General features: G+C 40.4%; 1 long non-coding RNA gene across 2 annotated transcripts in view; it reads left to right on the top strand.

Annotated features, from left to right (window-relative positions):
• The window catches only part of LOC133543084 (uncharacterized), a 172,488-nt gene that overhangs the window by 114,028 nt on the left and 38,096 nt on the right, over nucleotides 1-20,364 (top strand). The window contains exon 4 of one of the 2 annotated variants that reach the window (XR_009804298.1): nucleotides 16,936-17,602. The exons of the other annotated variant lie outside the window; for it this stretch is intronic. This is a non-coding gene — a long non-coding RNA (uncharacterized LOC133543084). Of the gene's footprint in view, nucleotides 1-16,935; nucleotides 17,603-20,364 lie in introns of those variants that run through there. 2 annotated transcript variants of the gene reach the window in all.

Genomic DNA, 20,364 nt, shown 5'->3' on the forward strand with positions numbered 1-20,364 from the left:
TTAAGGGACATTTTCCCCATTCTAAATGAATGTTACATTTTTTAGACTTCCACAATTTGCACATTTTCCATCTGATTCAAACTATTCCAACTCCCAAAAATATTCAGCCTGTTCAGAATTGTGTGCTCTCCTTAAACAATGTTTAAAAAAATCCATCCATCCATCCATTTTCTATCGCTTATTCCCTTTTGGGGTCCCGGGGGCTGCTGGCACCTATCTCAGCTACAATCGGGCGGAAGGCGGGGTACAGTCTGGACAAGTCGCCACCTCATCGCAGGGCCAACACAGATAGACAGACAACATTCACACTCACATTCACACACTACTAAAAAAATCCCGGATTTCCAAAAATTCCCAGTTTTAAGGGAAATTTTCCCCATTCTAAATCAATTGTCCATTTTTTTAAACTTCCACAATTTGCACATTTTCCATCTGATTCAAATTGTTCCAACTTCCAAAAATATTCAGCCTGTTCAAAATTGTGTGCTCTCCTTAAACAATTTAAAAAAATCCCGGATTTCCCAAACAGTTTTAAGGGACATTTTCCCCATTCTAAATGAATTGTCCATTGTTTAAACTTCCATAATTTGCACATTTTCCATCTGATTCAAACTGTTCCAACTCCCAAAAATATTCAGCCTGTTCAAAATTGTGTGTTCTCCTTAAATAATTTAAAAAAAATCCCGGATTTCCAAAACAATTTTAAGGGACATTTTCCCCATTCTAAATGAATTGTCCATTTTTTTAAACTTCAACAAATTTGCACATTTTTTCATTCGATTCAAACTGTTCCAACTCCAAAAATATTTTAAAAAATCCCGGACTTTACCCCAAATTTCCGGTTTTTAGGGACATTTTCCCCATTCAAAATGAATTGTCCACTGTTTAAACTTCCACAATTTGCACATTTTCCATCTGATTCAAACTGTCCCAACACCCAAAAATATTCAGCCTGTTCAAAATTGTGTGCTCTCCTTAAACAATTAAAGAAAAATCCCGGATTTCCAAAACAATTTTAAGGGACATTTTCCCCATTCTAAATGAATTGTCCATATTTTTAAATTTCCACAATTTGCACATTTTTTCATCTGATTCAAACTGTTCCAACTCCAAAAATATTTTAAAAAATCCCGGACTTTCCCCCAAATTTCCAGTTTTCAGGGACATTTTCCCCATTCAAAATGAATTGTCCATTGTTTAAACTTCCACAATTTGCACATTTTCCATCTGATTCAAACAGTTCCAACTCCCAAAAATATTAAGCCTGTTCAAAATTGTGTGCTCTCCTTAAACAATTTTTAAAAAATCCCGGATTTCCAAAACAATTTTAAGGTACATTTTCCCCATTCTAAATGAATTGTCCATTTTTTTTTAATTCCACAATTTGCACATTTTTTCATCTGATTCAAACTGTTCCAACTCCAAAAATATTTAAAAAAATCCCGGACTTTCCCCCAAATTTCCAGTTTTCAGGGACATTTTTCCCATTCAAAATGAATTGTCCATTGTTTAAACTTCCACAATTTGCACATTTTCCATCTGATTCAAACTGTTCCAACTCCCAAAAATATTCAACCTGTTCAACATTGTGTGCTCTCCTTTAACAATTTTTTTAAAAATCCCGGATTTCCAAAACAATTTTAAGGGACATTTTCCCCATTCTAAATGAATCGTCCATTTTTTTAAACTTCCACAATTTGCAAATTTTTTCATCTGATTCAAACTGTTCCAACTCCAAAAATATTTTAAAAAATCCCGGACTTTCCCCCAAATTTCCAGTTTTTAGGGACATTTTCCCCATTCAAAATGAATTGTCCATTTTTTTAAACTTCCACAATTTGCACATTTTCCATCTGATTCAAACTGTTCCAACTCCCAAAATATTCAGCCTGTTCAAAATTGTGTGCTCTCCTTAAACAATTTTTTAAAAATCCCGGATTTCCAAAACAATTTTAAGGGACATTTTCCCCATTCTAAATGAATCGTCCATTTTTTTAAACTTCCACAATTTGCAAATTTTTTCATCTGATTCAAACTGTTCCAACTCCAAAAATATTTTTAAAAATCCCGGACTTTCCCCCAAATTTCCAGTTTTGAGGGACATTTTCCCCATTCAAAATGAATTGTCCATTGTTTAAACTTCCACAATTTGCACAGTTTCCATCTGATTCAAACTGTTCCAACTCCCAAAAATATTCAGCCTGTTCAAAATTGTGTGTTTTCCTTAAACAATTTTTTAAAAAAATCCCGGATTTCCCAAACAGTTTTAAGGGACATTTTCCCCATTCTAAATGAACTGTCCATTTTTTTTAAACTTCCACAATTTGCACATTTTGTCATCTGATTCAAACTGTTCCAACTCCAAAAATATTTTTTAAAATCCCGGACTTTCCCCCAAATTTCCAGTTTTTAGGGACATTTTCCCCATTCAAAATGAATTGTCCATTGTTTAAACTTCCACAATTTGCACATTTTCCATCTGATTCAAACTGTTCCAACTCCCAAAAATATTCAGCCTGTTCAAAATTGTGTGTTCTCCTTAAACAATTTTTAAAAAAAATCCCGGATTTCCAAAACAATTTTAAGGGACATTTTCCCCCTTCTAAATGAATTGTCCATTTTTTTAAACTTCCACAATTTGCACATTTTTTCATATGATTCAAACTGTTCCAACTCCAAAAATATTTTAAAAAATCCCGGACTTTCCCCCAAATTTCCAGTTTTTAGGGACATTTTCCCCATTCAAAATGAATTGTCCATTGTTTAAACTTCCACAATTTACACATTTCTCAATCCATTCAAACAATTCCAACATTAATGCATTCAACTCAACTAAAAATTTCCCAAGTTCCAAAACAAGTTCTGGTTTTCCGCAAAATTCAACATTCAAACCATTCTTACATTCATCCTACATTATGTCGGCATTGCACTTCAACTTCATCATTGGAGCATTCACACATGCATTGCCTCATCTAGTTATGTTTGCTCTTCCATTTCCAAGAAAACGTAAGTCCATGTCACCCGTCGTCCGACCTCCAGAGGTCCCGGCATTTGGAAAAGCTCGGTCAGACTTTGCACGGAGCGGCAAAGGATGGGTCTGATCTTCAAGTGTGATACTGGAAGTGACTTGGACAGCTGAAGACTGATGAGGTGCCTATCGCCCCTGGCAACTGTTTCAAGCTGTGCCACTGTGGAACAAGCCTCCCTGTCACCGGCGTTGAGGCTCAGCAACAAAGTGCGGCAACATCAAGATTTTTCCATCTTAATCGCTCCTTCATCAGTCAGCTCCTCCCTCAGGGGCGACCGGCGCTGTCGTTTGCTAACGCCGAGCCCACCTCTCTGGCTAATTAGTGTGTAAGACTGCTGCTCGACATGAAGGCGATCCCGTTTGTACTGTCAGTCAAACTTCATTCATTCAAATGCGTTCCACTCAACTCATTTCTACACATAACAAATCGCTATATTTAAAAAGTCCTGATCCAATACCGCTATCAGACATCGGTCCGATATTAGCAAAACAAAAAAAATTAAAGCTGCAAGCAGCGTTGGTCGGGTCCGCCTTTGGCTGCTGCCACCGCGACCCAAGCCCTGGTCTAAGTTAGACCTACATAGAGGTTTTTGTTTCATGTCTCTACGACATTCCTAACAGAAGTTACAAGCAGTTTTGTCCGTGTTTTTCTCCTAGGGGGCGCTTGAGCGCAATTTAGATTTTTAGGGTTTGGTTTTTTATTAGATGGTAATTTTTACCAGTCCTGATATGTGTGTAAAATTTGGTGAGTTTTGAAGCATGTTAACGTGGTCAAATTACAGCTCGCCGTTTCTGGATGTTGTTGATAAATGGCTTTCGCTTTGCATAGTAGAGCATTAACTTGCACTTTGAAGCATTTTAAGGAGGTCTAATTACAGCTCAAAGAGGCAAAAATGAAATTTTTTAGGAAACTTTGTGCAGGGGTTCTTTGGAGGCGCGTAAAATCAAAACCGGAGCAGTAATCAAAACTCTGTGAGTAACTTTAATCGGAAGGGTTCAATCTCTCTTCTGTGCAAGTTTGAAGCCGAAACGACAAACGTGCTCAGAGGAGATAACGTTTAAAAAAAGGTGACGGGTGTTTACAAAACTTTTATTTTGAAGGGGTAATTTTTTACTTCCTGTTGATTTTTCCTGAAGGATGTCAATTAATAAAATGTAGGTCTAAGTAAGACCTAGATAGAGGTTTTTGTCTCATGTCTCTCCAACATTCCTATTGGAGGTTACAAACAGTTTTGTCTTTGTTTTCTTCCTAGGAGCATTTTTTTCTGTGTTTTATTCAACAATTGCGCTAGACCGCAATTTATATTTTTAGGAATTTGTTTTTTATTAGATGGCAATTTTCGCCAGTCCTGATATGTGTGTAAAATTTGGTGAGTTTTGAAGCATGTTAAGGTGGTCAAATTACAGCTCGCCGTTTCTGGATGTTGCTGATAAATGGTTTTCGCTTTGCATAGTAGAGCATTAACTTGCACTTTGAAGCATTTTAAGGAGGTCTAATTACAGCTCAAAGAGGCAAAAATGACATTTTTTAGGAAACTTTGTGCAGGGGTTCTTTGGAGGCGCGTAAAATCAAAACCGGAGCAGTAATCAAAACTCTGTGAGTAACTTTAATCGGAAGGGTTCAATCTCTCTTCTGTGCAAGTTTGAAGCCGAAACAACAAACGCGCTCAGAGGAGATAACGTTTAAAAAAAGGTGACGGGTGTTTACAAAAAATTTATTTTGAATGGGTAATTTTTTACTTCCTGTTAATTTTTCCTGAAGGATGTCAATCAATAAAATGTAGGTCTAAGTAAGACCTACATAGAGGTTTTTGTTTCATGTCCCTCCGACATTCCTACCGGAGGTTACAAGCAGTGTTGTCTGTGTTTTCTTCCTAGGAGCATTTTTTTCTGCGTTTTATTCAAAAATTGCGCTAGAGCGCAATTTATATTTTTAGGGTTTGGTTCTTTATCAGGTGGCAATTTTCGCCAGTCCTGATATGTGTGTAAAACTTGGTGAGTTTTGAAGCATGTTAAGGGGGTCAAATTACAGCTCACCGTTTCTGGATGTTGTTGATAAATGGCTTTCACTTTGCATAGTAGAGCATTAACATGTACTTAGAAGCATTTTAAGGGGGTCAAATTACTGCTCAAAGAGGCAAAAATGACAATTTTTAGGAAACTTTTTGCAGGGGTTCTTTGACGGCACGTAAAATCAAAACCGGAGCAGTAATCAAAACTCTGTGAATAACTTTAATCAGAAGGGTTCAATCTCTCTTCTCCTTCCCTTCTCTGTAAATAACAGTATGCAAAGGAAAGGCCATTTATCAACAACACCCAGAAACACCGCCGGCTTCACTGGGCCCGAGCTCATCAAAGATGGACTCATGCAAAGTGGAAAAGTGTTCTGTGGTCTGTCGAGTCCACATTTTACAAACCATGTTTCCATATGAGTTGTGAAATTGTGTTAGATGTAAATATAAACGGAATAAAATGATTTGCAAATCATTTACAACCCATATTCAGTTGAATATGCTACAAAGACAACATATTTGATGTTCAAACTGGTAAATATGTTTTTTTTTTTTGTGCTAATAATCATTAACTTTAGAATTTGATGCCAGCAACACGTGACAAAGAAGTTGCGAACGGTGGCAATAAATACTGATAAAGTTGAGGAATGCTCATCAAACACTTATTTGGAACATCCCACAGGTGTGCAGGCTAATTGGGAACAGGTGGGTGCCATGATTGGGTATAAAAACAGCTTCCCAAAAAATGCTCAGTCTTTCACAAGAAATGATGGGGCGAGGTACACCACTTTGTCCACAACTGCGTGAGCAAATAGTCAAACAGTTTAAGAACAACGTTTCTCAAAGTGCAATTGCAAGTAATTTAGGGATTTCAACATCTACGGTCCATAATATCATCAAAAGGTTCAGAGAACTTAGAGAAATCATTCCACGTAAGCGGCATGGCCGGAAACCAACATTTAATGACAGTGACCTTCGATCCCTCAGACGGCACTGTATCAAAAACCGACATCATTCTCTAAAGGATATCACCACATGGGCTCAGAAACACTTCAGAAAATCACTGTCACTAAATACAGTTTATCGCTACATCTGTAAGTGCAAGTTAAAGCTCTACTATGCAAAGCGAAAGTCATTTATCAACAACATCCAGAAAAGCAGCCGTCTTCTCTGGGCCCGACATCATCTAAGATGGACTGATGAAAAGTGGAAAAGTGTTCTGTGGTCTGACGAGTCCACATTTCAAATTGTTTTTGGAAATATTAGACATAGTGTCATCCGGACCAAAGGGGAAGTGAACCATCCAGACTGTTATCGAGGCAAAGTTCAAAAGTCAGCATCTGTGATGGTATGGGGGTGTATTAGTACCCAAGGCATGGGTAACTTACACATCTGTGAAGGCACTATTAATGCTGGAAGGTACATACAGTACAGGTTTTGGAGCAAAATATGTTGCCATCCAATCATGGACGCCCCTGGTATGTCAGACTCAGCCCTGTCATGGTTTAACTCTTATCTTACTGATAGGATGCAGTGCGTCTCCCATAACAATGTGACCTCGGACTATGTTAAGGTAACGTGTGGAGTTCCCCAGGGTTCGGTCCTTGGCCCTGCACTCTTCAGCATCTACATGCTGCCGCTGGGTGACATCATACGCAAATACGGTATTAGCTTTCACTGTTATGCTGATGACACCCAACTCTACATGCCCCTAAAGCTGACCAACACGCCGGACTGTAGTCAGTTGGAAGCGTGTCTTAATGAAATTAAACAATTGATGTCCGCTAACTTTTTGCAACTTAATGCCAAAAAAACGGAAATGCTGATTATCGGTCCTGCTAGACACCGACCTCTATTTAATAATACAACTTTAACATTTGACAACCAAATAATAAAACAAGGTGACTCTGTAAAAAATGTGGGTATTATCTTCGACCCAACTCTCTCCTTTGAGTCACACATTAAAAGCGTTACTAAAACGGCCTTCTTTCATCTCCGTAATATCGCTAAAATTCGCTCCATTCTGTCCACTAAAGACGCCGAGATCATTATCCATGCGTTTGTTACGTCTCGTCTCGATTACTGTAACGTATTATTTTCGGGTCTCCCCATGTCTAGCATTAAAAGATTACAGTTGGTACAAAATGCGGCTACTAGACTTTTGACAAGAACAAGAAATTTTGATCATATTACGCCTGTACTGGCTCACCTCCACTGGCTTCCTGTGCACTTAAGATGTGACTTTAAGGTTTTACTACTTACGTATAAAATACTACACGGTCTAGCTCCAGCCTATCTTGCCGATTGTATTGTACCATATGTCCCGGCAAGAAATCTGCGTTCAAAAGACTCCGGCTTATTAGTGATTCCTAAAGCCCAAAAAAGTCTGCGGGCTACAGAGCGTTTTCCGTTCGGGCTCCAGTACTCTGGAATGCCCTCCCGGTAACAGTTCGAGATGCTACCTCAGTAGAAGCATTTAAGTCTCACCTCAAAACTCATCTGTATACTCTAGCCTTTAAATAGACCTCCTTTTTAGACCAGTTGATCTGCCGCTTCTTTTCTTTCTCCTATGTCCCCCCCTCCCTTGTGGAGGGGGTTCGGTCCGATGACCATGGATGAAGTACTGGCTGTCCAGAGTCGAGACCCAGGATGGACCGCTCTTCGGGACCCAGGATGGACCGCTCGCCTGTATCGGTTGGGGACATCTCTACGCTGCTGATCCGCTTGAGATGGTTTCCTGTGGACGGGACTCTCGCTGCTGTCTTGGATCCGCTTGAACTGAACTCTCGCGGCTGTGTTGGAGCCACTATGGATTGAACTTTCACAGTATCATGTTAGACCCGCTCGACATCCATTGCTTTCGGTCCCCTAGAGAGGGGGGGTCGCCCACATCTGAGGTCCTCTCCAAGGTTTCTCATAGTCAACATTGTCACTGGCGTCCCACTGGATGTGAATTCTCTCTGCCCACTGGGTGTGAGTTTTCCTTGCCCTTTTGTGGGTTCTTCCGAGGATGTTGTAGTCGTAATGATTTGTGCAGTCCTTTGAGACATTTGTGATTTGGGGCTATATAAATAAACATTGATTGATTGATTGATATTTCAGCAAGTTTTACAGCAATATTTGCAAATCATCGTATTCTGTTTTTATTTACCATTTACACAACGTGACAACTTCACTGCTTTCGTGAACGTACACAACTTATAAATATCACAATTGCCGTCACGTGTTGCATTATTATGCAAGTTGTATTAATTTCATAAATTGAAGCTTTACTTAATTGACCATTTTATTTTGTTGTTTAGTTGAGCTGAAAATACAATCAGCATAATGGAGTTCAGTCACTGGAGCCTAATGCACGAGTCACTCGATTACCCTCGTCTTGCGGAATTTGGGGTCATAAATTATGTTTAATTTTCGTGTTAACCGTCTATCAAAAAAATATAAAATAAAAAAAAATAATAACGCAAGGCTTGGTTGCTTGACTGCGTTAATTGGACTGTGGTGAGTGACCACCTGTGCAAACGAAGGCACAAACAGAAATAAACCGAAAACCGAGCGAGGTAGGACTTCCCGGGTCGCTCGCATGGTCGGCTGGAAAATAAACGATGTGTTGTCGCGTGCTAAATGGGTTCAAACGGGAGTCGCCGTTAACAATTACAAGGCCACTGATAAATTTAAACACCCTAGAAAAGAAGGAACGGAAGGATTGATTGAACAGATTCAATGCCCCGCTCGACTCATTAGACTCATTTTTCAGCTGCCCGGGGTTAATTACCACACACACACCTCACGCTGTTGTTCCACTTACATCATAATTACCCTGGCCAAGATCAGGAACAATCTGCAGCTCTTAAAGGGGACCCGCACTTTTTTTAATTTATTTTTTGGAGTCAAGATAATGACAAGCGTTTTTCTCTTTCTGTGCATTCTAAGTCCTAAATAAACACTAGCAAAAGTCAGCAAAACAATACATAAAAACACAAAAATATAGTGAATAATTAAAACAAATATATAATTAACGATGCTAAACTTAAGGTTACCATGTATAGTCAATGACTAAAAACAGGTAAAAAGTTCTTAAAATTGGGAAATGTCTAGAAATGTGAAAAATTGGCAAGTGGTAGTATTGCTAAATGCTAAACAAGATATACAAACCAAATAAAAACAGTCACTTACTGTACAATGTCTGCTCTTACTGGGATGTTTATATCTTCCCGATTAGATGAAGAATTAATGTGTACATAATTTGCTAATTTTAAACATATGTTTTCTGTCCATGCATCTAGTTACATTTTACTTGATTAGACATCCTAAATCAAGACATGAATATTTATAAATTAGCAGGACTTTTAAACTAGAAATAGGTATTTTTATTCTGAAACCAATCGTTATTTAATTTGAAGAATCTTTAAATATGATTTTCTGTGTGGAGAAACCCAAAAAATCTTATTTGATATCTTATTTTTTGTTCTCAATTTAAAAAATTTTAAACTACAATTTAAAGAAATATAATACTCATGCTAAAACTAAGGTTACCATGTATAGTCAATGACTAAAAACAGGTAAATAGCTCTTAAAATCGGGAAATAAAATGTTAAATATTGGCAAGGGGCAGTGTAGCAATATTGTTGAGTGCTACACAAGATATATATACACATAATAAAATAGTCACGTACAGTACAATGTCTGCTCTCACTGGAATGTTTATATCTTCCCGATTAGATGAAGAATTCATTTGTACGTAATTTGCTCATTTTAAGCATACAGCATTGTCTGTCCCTGCATCTAGTTACATTTTATTTGGTAAGACATCCTAAATTAAGACATGCATATCTAGAAATTAGCAGGACTTTTAAACTGGAAGTAAATACTTTATTCTGAAACCAATCATTATTTAATTTGCAAAATCTTTAAATATGATTTTCTGAGTGGATAATACCAAAAAAGCTTATTAGATATTATATGGTATATTCTCAATTTTAACATTTTTGAACTAGAATTAAACCAAATACATAATTACTCATGCTAAAAATAATGTTAACATGTATAGTCAATGACTAAAAATAGGTAAATAGTTCTTAAAACTGGAGAAATTTCTAAAAATAAAATGTTAACTTTTGGCAAGTGGCAGTATTGCTAAATGCTAAACAAGATATACAAACAAAACAAACAGTCACTTACTGTACAATGTCTGCTCTCACTGGGATGTTTATATCTTCCCGATTAGATGAAGAATTCATTTTTACGTAATTTGCTCATTTTAAGCATAGAGCGTTTTCTGTCTAAGCATATAGTTATGTTTTACTTGGTAAGACATCCAAAATAAGATATAAATATCTAGACATTAGCAGGACTTTTAAACTGGAAGTAAGTATTTTATTCTGAAACCAAGCATTATTTAATTTGCAGGATCTTTAAATATGATTTTCTATGTGGAGAAACCAGAAAAAGTCTTGTTTGATGTCCTATTTTATGTTCTCAATTTTTACTTTTTTGAACTAGATTTAAACAAAATATATAATTAACCATGCTAAAATTAAGGTTACCATGTATCTGTATAGTCAATGACTAAAAACAGGTAAATAGTTTTTAAAATTCGGAAATGTCTAGAAATAAAATGTGAAATACTGGCAAGTGGCAGTATTGCTAAATGCTAAACAATATATAAAACCCCCCCAAAAAAGTCCCTTACTATACAATGTCTGCTCTCACTGGGATGTTTATATCTTCCCGATTAGATGAAGAATTAATATGTACATAATTTGCTAATTTTAAACATACAGCGTTTTCTGTCTATGCATTTAGTTACAAAAGTATAAAGACTTTTGAACTACAAATACCTATTTTATTCTGAAACCAAGCATTATTTATTTTGAGAACCTTTAAATATGATTTTCTGTGTGGAGAAAACCAAAAAAAAGGTATTTGATATCTTATTTTATATTCTCAATTTTAACATTTTTAAACTAGAATTTAAAGAAATACAATTACTCATGCTAAAATTAAGGTTACCATGTATAGTCAATGACTAAAAATAGGTAAATAGTTCTTAAAACTAGAGACATTTTTATTAATACAATGTTAAATATTGGCAAGTGGCAGTGCAAGCATCATGTAGCAGTATTGTTAAGTGCTAAACAAGATATACAAACATAATAAAATAGTCACTTACTGTACAATGTCTGATCTCACTGGGATGTTTATATCTTCCCGATTAGATGAAGAATTCATTTTTACGTAATTTGCTCATCTTAAGCATACAGTGTTTTCTGTTTAAGCATATAGTTTTGTTTTACTTGATAAGACATCCTAAATTAAGATATAAATATCTAGAAATTAGCAGGACTTTTAAACTGTAAGTAAGTGTTTTATTCTGAAACCAAGCATTATTTTATTTGCAGAATCTTTAAATATGATTTTCTACGTGGAGAAACCAGAAAAAATCTTGTTTGATGTCTTATTTTATGTTCTCAATTTTAAAATTTTTGAACTAGATCCAGACAAAATTTATGATTACTCATGCTAAAATTAAGGTTACCATGTACCTGTATAGTCAATGAATAAAAATAAGGTAAATAATTCTTAAAAAACTGCGATGAGGTGGCGACTTGTCCAGGGTGTACCCCGCCTTCTGCCCGATTGTAGCTGAGATAGGCGCCAGCGCCCCCCGCGACCCCGAAAGGGAATAAGCGGTAGGAAATGGATGGATGGATAGATAATTCTTAAAATTGGGAAATTTCCAGAAATAAAATGTTGAATATTGGCAAGTGGCAGTGTAGCAATATTGTTGAGTGCTAAACAATATATATATATATATATATATATATATATATATATATACACATAATAAAACAGTCACATACAGTACAATGTCTGCTCTCAGTGGGATGTTTATATCTTCCCGATTAGATGAAGAATTAATTTGTATGTAATTTGCTCCTTTTAAGCATACAGCATTTTTCAGGTTAGGTCAGCAGGGAAGACCTTGCTGGCCCGACGGCACACCGCAGTTGAAAGGTTAACTTCCAAACTACATTAGCTGGATAAAATAAGAAATGGAACTTCCCATAGGTCTCATATAAGAATTATGAACGATGGGCAAAATAGCCCAAAAAGTGGCGTTCCACTTTAAATATGAGGCCTTCTGCCGTCAAGCAGAATAACATCCCCATCAATATGTTCTGCTATATTCCATCCCTGGGAGCCAGCTGTTTTCGGGATTGATTGGTCTTATTTAATGGTAGCTGTGCTAACGACCCCGCGCCGGGGCCGCCCGACGCTGTCACAGAAACGTCTCGCCAAGGAGGATTGGATGCGGCGAGCGGGAGATTGAGGGCTGGCTGATATTGGAGAGGGCAGAGGGAAATGGGGCGAGAGCTCCAACGAGGCACGCGCCAAAGGGGAGACGACACGTGCAGACGGCGCTCCCACGCCGACAAGGACATTGGATGCAGAATAGAAATGAAAAATTATTCCACGGACTAATTCTTCCATCTTGGGTCTGGCGCTCATTAGCGACTGGATGGGTGGGGGGTAGGGGGGGGTTGGGCTTGGTCCTCGGAATAAAGATCAAGTGGGTATTTGTTTTGTGGAGCACCAGGAGACGCCCCTGAGGCCTGACGTTGGTCATGTCTTTCATTATGATGTCACAGACACCATGTTATTTTGTTTTTCTGAAAATAGTATGTTGCTAAATGTAACAATCAGACTGATTCTTCTGTTTTTTCTCCAGTTTTTATTCCTGGGCAAAAATGGTATTTCCTGTCTGACTCTCTGTGTCATCATGATCCGTGATCCGGATCCTGTTTTGTTTAGTATGTTTTGTTACTTTTAGACTCCCTTAGTTCCTGTTTTGTGTACTTTGGGTGTTTGTTTTGGTTTCCATGGGTACTAATTGGTTTCACCTGCCTCTGACCAGCTTTATTTTTGTTTTATTTTGTCCGTTCCCAACATGTACAAGACACATACGAACTGAAATTAAATTTCCGCACAGTTACAGGGGGGACAAGACGGGACCGCTAACGGATCAGCCACTTACGTCACTCCTTAAATAGGTGAGAAAAGGGTGGTCTAAGGCTAGACCCTCAGGAGGGGTCCAGACTGAGTCCAAGGAAAAAACCTCACATAGCATAACACACATTAAACATGGTACATATAATCACACCAACTTGCAACAGAGGGGTCTAAGTTGAGGCCGCCGCTATAGAGCGCTACTCAGCCATCCACAACCCCAGAGGAATTAAGCGGTGGTGAAGGCGTTGATTTTTTTCGTGTGTGTGTACATGTATGCCCAATTAACTCAGGAGAGATGTTGAAATATATTTGTGGACTAGGGCCGATCTCAAAATTCGACACCAGGTGTTGTTGGAAAAAAAGGAAGGTCAAAAGCGTCCATCTTTGAAGAGTCCTCGGGGGAGTTCTTCAGAACAGCCTGTTCCTGATTGCATCAAGGCCATTCGAGAGAGTCAAATCGTAGATTAATAAGATGTTTTTCTTCGAGAAGACTAAACAGTGACTTGTCTTCTCTGTGTGTCCATGATGGATTCTCAAATTCCAATTTATTTATTCCTTCTTCGCAAACTTTTCCAAGATAAAATCCATTTTGTGATTCAAATCAGAAATCGCTCCGGACTGTGTTCCCACAGCCCGACCCAATCCTTCCATTGTGTTGAACAGCCGTTAGGCCCCTTGATTGGCTGCCATCGTCTCTGATTAGTGCTCTGGACGTTCATCTGCTGTTGAGCACTAATCAGAGAGCTCCCTGGCAACTACAGGCTTAAAAAGTTGTGAAAATCATGCCGCCATGGCAATCAAAACAAACCAGACCACGCCAAAACGTGACGGAATGAAGCCACACCGACTGTGGCGGGCAACGCGACTAAATAGCTCTCTGATTAGTGCTCAACAGCAGGTGAACGTGCAGAGCACTAATCAGAGGCAGGTGAAACCAATAAGTACCCATGGAAACCACAACAAACACCCAAAGTACACAAAACAGGAACTAAGGGAGTCCAAAACTAAAAGAACATACTAAACAAAACATGATCCGGATCACGGACACTTTGGTCACCTTAGGGTTCGATCCGATACCTGTGGTGACGATTCAATATAGAATAGATTCTTGATTCAAACCAATTATTCTCATTAATTATTTGGTATAATAATTATCATGATTGTTTTAAAAAACAGGTTATAGGTTAGACAAGCTCATTTTGGTTGTGTAAGGACGGGACTGTGGAGCAGTTTACTGCCAGGCTTTCGCAGCTCGCTGCGATGAATGTTTTCCCGGGGTGCAAATTGACTTGACTGGACAAAGCGTGAAGGTAAAGACATTATTTAAGTACTCTATCCAAAGAACAAACAAAAGGCGCGCACAAGGAGGAGACACAAACTTAGCGTAGGAAGAAAAACATAAACACATAGCCTGGGCTATGGACGTAAACAAAACACTTACTGTTGCGTGAAAAAGTCAAAAACTACAGAGCAATGGCATGAGCACGATGGCATGGACCGTGTAATCATTGGAGTATCAGGAGTAATGTCGCCAGGCTGACTACCTGGCAACTACAGGCTTAAATAGTTGTGTCATGATTGACAACAGATGCGAAAGCTTGGTGGCTTGGGTTTTGGTGGCTTGGGTCTTGGCAGCTTGGGTCATGGCGGCTTGACTCTTGGTGGCTTGGAGTATCATTGGAGTATCAGGAGTAATGTCGCCCGGCTGCCTACCTGGCAACTACAGGCTTAAATACTTGTGTCATGATTGACAACAGGTGCGAAAGCTTAGTGGTTTTGGTCTTGGCGTCTTGGGTCTTGGTGGCTTGGGTCTTGGTGGCTTGGGTCTTGGTGGCCTGAGTCTTGGCTTCGGTCTTGGCGGCATGAGACTTGGTGGCTTGGAGTATCATTGGAGTATCAGGAGTGATGTCGCCCAGCTGACTACCTGGAAACCACAGGCTTAAATAGTTGTGTCGTGATTGACAACAGGTGTGAAAGCTTAGTGGCTTTGGTTTTGGCATCTTGGGTCTTGGTGGCTTGGGTCTTGGCGGCTTGAGTCTTGGCTTGGGTCTTGGCGGCTTGGGTCTTGGCGGTTTGAGTCTTGGTGGGTTGGAGTATCATTGGAGTATCAGGACTAATGTCGCCCGGCTGGCTACCTGGCAACTAAAGGCTTAACTAGTTGTGTCATGATTGACAACAGGTGCAAAAGCTTGGTGGCTTTGGTCTTGGTGTCTTGGGTCTTGTTGGCTTGGGTCTTGGCGGCTTGGGTCTTGGCGGCTTGAGTCTTGACTTGGGTCTTGGCGGTTTGAGTCTTGGTGGCTTGGAGTATCATTGGAGTATCAGGAGTAATGTCGCCCGGCTGGCTACCTGGCAGCTACAGGCTTAACTAGTTGTTTCATGATTGACAACAGGTGCGAGTGTCCGAACACCAGCAGCAGGTGAAAATCATGCCACCATGGCAACCAAAACAAACAAAAGTCCACCAAAAAAACAGGAACTATTAGAGTCCAAAAACCAACTGAACATAACCAAACAAAACATGACCACAGAATATGACAGCATCCCCACCTTTAGGACGGATCCCAGATGTCCAAAAAACAAAGCAGGATCAAAAGTCATGGGAGGGCGGGAGGTTGACATGGCGGTGAGTCGCCAGACCAAGTGTCCCCGAATCTATCGAGGCAGAGTCAGGTGGCGGTGAAGCGTAGAACACCGCTGCACCTGACGAGGCGGGCGACCAGGGAACGGCCAGATCCATGGCCGACGAGGAGGTCGACGTACTTGGCGTGGCGGACGACCAGGGAGCGGCCACATCCGTGGCTGACGAGGAGGTGGGCGCGTAGTCGTCGTGGCAGGCGTGGATGCGGCAGGCGTGGGTGCGGCAGGCGTGGGTGTGGCAGGCGTGGGTGCGGCAGGCGTGGGTGCGGCAGGCGTGGGTGTGGCAGGCGGCGAAGCTTGGCGTGGTGCGACAGGCCGTGGGTCTTGGTGTGGGTCTTTGCAGCTTGGGTCTTGGCTTGAGTCTTGGCGGCTTGGGTCTTGGAGTATCATTGGAGTATCAGGAGTAATGTCGCCAGGCTGACTTCCTGGCAACTACAGGTTTAAATAGTTGTGTCATAATTGACAACAGGTGCCGGTGTCCGAACACCAGCAGCAGGGGAAAATCATGTCACCATAGCAACCAAAACAAACAAGATTGCATCAAAAAACAGGAACTAATGGAGTCCAAAAACCAACCGAACATGACCAAACAAAACATGACCACAGAACATGACAGGTTGCATTGATATGGTCTAAAAACGTATTTTAAAATATAGATTTTATTTTGAAAAAATAAAATAAAATAATAATAACAATACATTTTTAGAAATTATGAATCGATTTGGAATTCAGATTTGAATCGATCAAGTTTGCACCACTATTGTATCGGCTTGTCGTTGTTGCGATCCGCTGCCCGGATCTTCACATATTGTTGCTTTGTTCCATTTTTATATCACGTTCGGTAGTTTGACCTCCTTATTTCCTGTTTAGTCTGTCACCACGGTTTCATATTGTTTCTACCTGCTACCCTCGGTTCCCGCACACTTGTTTTACTAATCACCTCCCTTATTTAAGCCCGCCCTTTTTGTTAGTTCTGCCTTTGATCCTAGTTTGCCTTCGTGCAACAAGTGACGACTGCTCTGTATGTATATTCTCGCTAGCTTACATGCTAGGTTTTTGTTTTATTCCAGCTCTCATGCTAATGAATTGTTTTCCATTTTTTGTGCCTTTGTGCCAAGTCAAATTTTTCTGTTTGTATTCCTAGCTTCCATGCTAGCACCATTTGTTTGCCTTTCTGCTTAGCACCAGTATTTTTATTCCTAGCCCTTTTATTTATTTAATAAATACTTTACATTGTACCTTAAGCTGTGTTCTTGCCCGACGCATCCTTGGAAGAACGAACCCGGCATCGTTATGCCGCACAGTCTTCACATGAGGATCCCAGCATCAACGATAGGTTCTTCGGCGTCAGGCAGCAACGAGGACGTCTTCGACGAAGGAACGTGGATGGTGCTTCGAGAGATGGAGGCTGAAACTTTCCACTGCGCACTGGGTGATGACATGATGTGGGGCCCGGATGGTGTCCTGGTCCCTATCGATTCCACCTGGTCCGGGGAGTTCCCCTCCCAAGACGCTCACAAAGGAAGGCTTCGTCTTGCGACAGTGACGCTTTTACTCCACATCTTCCTCCTGTTGAACACACCCAGCAACATGCAGCAAAATATTCCCCTCCACAATTGTTTGGTGATCCCAAAGCAGAACTTTGCAAAGTGTTTCACAGACGGGGTTAACAGTAAGCTAGAGACCGGTGCGGATGAGGTCATTTCTACCCGTTCACGAGTATCTGCACTAGCATTGTTAATTTACTCTGGGCACTCCTTTTGTTTCGACTCAGTTCCGTAAATTCGCCAAAATGTCAGCGTGGAGTTGTTGGGTCTGTTTAGCAGATTGGAGAGCTCGGGTCCATGACGATGACTTCTGTTTTGTTTGATTCGCCGTTTTACTGCCTTGTTACAGACATCCTTTGGACACAATTGAGGTATGTAAATAAACATTGACAAAATATTACCGTGTAAATAACTAATTTCTGAACGTATTTACTTCCAGCTTATAGTCTGGTGCGGCTTATATATGGAAATGTTTATTTTTTGCTCTAAAATTGATAATGTTGTGACATCACCAATGTGTAGGTGTGTGATTTTTGCTGAAAAAAGATGGAAAAGTTAATTCTATTTCAATAAAGTCTGATGCATCGGTGGTGATAAGAGAGGAGGAACACCTTCAGAACACCCCCAGCGCGTCTGCGGCCCGGTAATAAAGACGGAGTCGCGGTCACAATGGCTGAGCTAATGTCCTGACAGTCTTACAGATAATCCTGCGAGCGGCGGTGCGGAACACGGTGCTGTCATCGGCTTGTCGCTGTCCGACCGGTAGAGCAATGTGCGGCCAACCGCGCTTCAGATCTCGCCTTGCAAGTAAATGGATCAAGTGCATCCCCGCTGATGCAGATGGAGCTTCAGGGGGGCGGGGGGGGGTTTACGGGATGCAAACGGAGTGCAGGGCTTATATACTGACTTCGAAATTTATAAAAATACAATCGAAATTGGAGACATTACCTAAATTGACCATGTCTGCTGTGGATATTGGACAATTGATTTGTGCTGTCTTTAAGTTGAAGTGTAGTGATTTATGAATACTTTTTTGGATGATAATTATCATAAAGTTAAATTCTTGACCCTGTAAGTTGAATGATGCGGACAAGTTTGTTACTGCATTGTTGCACAGTTGTTTGTGTAAGTATTATGCAACTGTAAGTATCCGATACTTGTTTATTGTTGACAAATTAAAATATTTATGTGACAGTCTCTTGCTGTCATTGTGCGGGTTCAATGGACCACCCAGGAAGGACATGCTTTAGAGCAGGTTTGACTTCTTTACTTTGCAATAAAGGTTGGTTGAAGCTCGGATCGCTTTTCAGCTCCTTCTTCCACTGCTCGTTCGCAGTCTGCTTTTGAGCCATCGTGCTCATCTTGTGCTCTGTCTTGCTCTCACCTGTAATGCGCTGCGCACTCTCCTCCTTCCTCCTCGATCTCTCCTCCTTCTGCCCTTTTATACAGTGTCAGGAGAAATGTTAAATTGTTTCCAGGTGTGTGATTGCGGCGGCGTCGACGGCTCTCCGCTCTGCTGCATTCTCCGCCTCCTTGCCGCCATCTAAACACGACGAGTTGAGTTTATACCGAATTGGATACATGGATGATACAGCAGAGGATTGGGAGAATGTCATGTGGTCAGATGAAACCAAAATAGAACTTTTTGGTATAAACTCAACCTGTCGTTTTTGGAGGAAGAAGAATACTGAGTTGCATCCCAAGAACACCATACCTACTGTGAAGCATGGGGGTGGAAACATCATGCTTCCGGGTTGTTTTTCTGCTAAGGGGACAGGACGATTGATCCGTGTTGAGGAAATAATGAATGGGGCCATGTATCGTGCGATTTTGAGCCAAAACCTCCTTCCATCAGTGAGAGCTTTGAACGGTTGACCAAATACTAATTTTCCGCCATAATTTACAAAAAAAATATCCTACAATGTGAAATCCTGGATTTTTTTTTTCACATTCTGTCTCTCACAGTTGAAGTGTACCTATGATAAAAATGTCTTGCAAAATTAATAATTGCGTCATTGAGGAAAGATTAGTGATTAACTCAGACTTTGAATTGTTTAGTCTTGAAGTTTTTATAATACACAAAGACATGCACCTGGGGATAGGTTGATTGGCAGCACTAAAAATAGGCCCGTGTGTGTGAATGTTGTCTAGCTGTGTTGGCCCTGTGATGAGGCGGCGACTTCCGCCCGAATCCAGCTGAGATAGGCTCCAGCACCCCCCGCGGCCCCAAAAGGGACAAGCGGTAGAAAATGGATGGATGGAATTAAATCCCTTATACCTTTTATAAAAGACAGCGATGAGCGGAACGGGAGAAGATCAACACAGACACCGCTAACCTACATAAGTTCTCTCTTGAATTCATCTGTGTTGGCCCTGTGATGAGACGGTGACTTGTCCAGGGCGTAACCCGCCTTCCTTGTCCAGGGTGTACCCTGCCTTTCACCCGAGTGCAGCTGAAATAGGCATCAATCACACGCGACCTCGAGAGGGAGAAGCAGGATATTTTTCTTTGTATTCCAAATAGGCCTGGGCGATATATTGATTTTATCCATATATTCAGGGTTTTTCTTTGCATACGATTTAAGAATGTTTTTAAGGGACGGCGTGGCGCAGTGGGAGAGTGGCCGTGCGCAATCCGAGGGTCCCTGGTTCAATCCCCACCTAGTACCAACCTCGTCACGTCCGTTGTGTCCCGAGCAAGACACTTCTCCCTTGCTCCTGATGGGTGCTGGTTAGCGCCTTGCATGGCAGCTCCCTCCATCAGTGTGTGAATGTGTGTGTGAATGGGTAAATGTGGAAGTAGTGTCAAAGCGCTTTGAGTACCTTGAAGGTAGAAAAGCGCTATACAAGTACAACCCATTTATTATTATTTATTTATGATGGAAATTACAGACCTCGGTCATCTTTTTAAGTGGGAGAACTTGCACAATCGCTGGCTGACTATATACTTTTTTGCCCCACTGTGTGTGTGTACAGTTTGTACTTATGTGCTACTATAAGGCAAGAAAATAACAAAAGCTGGCTCATTATTGACATAAAACAAGAAATAAATTCTGTTTTCCAAGCCCTCAACGACGGTATTTGTTCATAAACAGAATCAAGTGTAGAGAGAAGAGTTTTCATCTCC

This window comes from Nerophis ophidion, linkage group LG25, assembly GCF_033978795.1.
Source record: "Nerophis ophidion isolate RoL-2023_Sa linkage group LG25, RoL_Noph_v1.0, whole genome shotgun sequence".
In the NCBI taxonomy this organism is placed as follows: domain Eukaryota; kingdom Metazoa; phylum Chordata; class Actinopteri; order Syngnathiformes; family Syngnathidae; genus Nerophis; species Nerophis ophidion.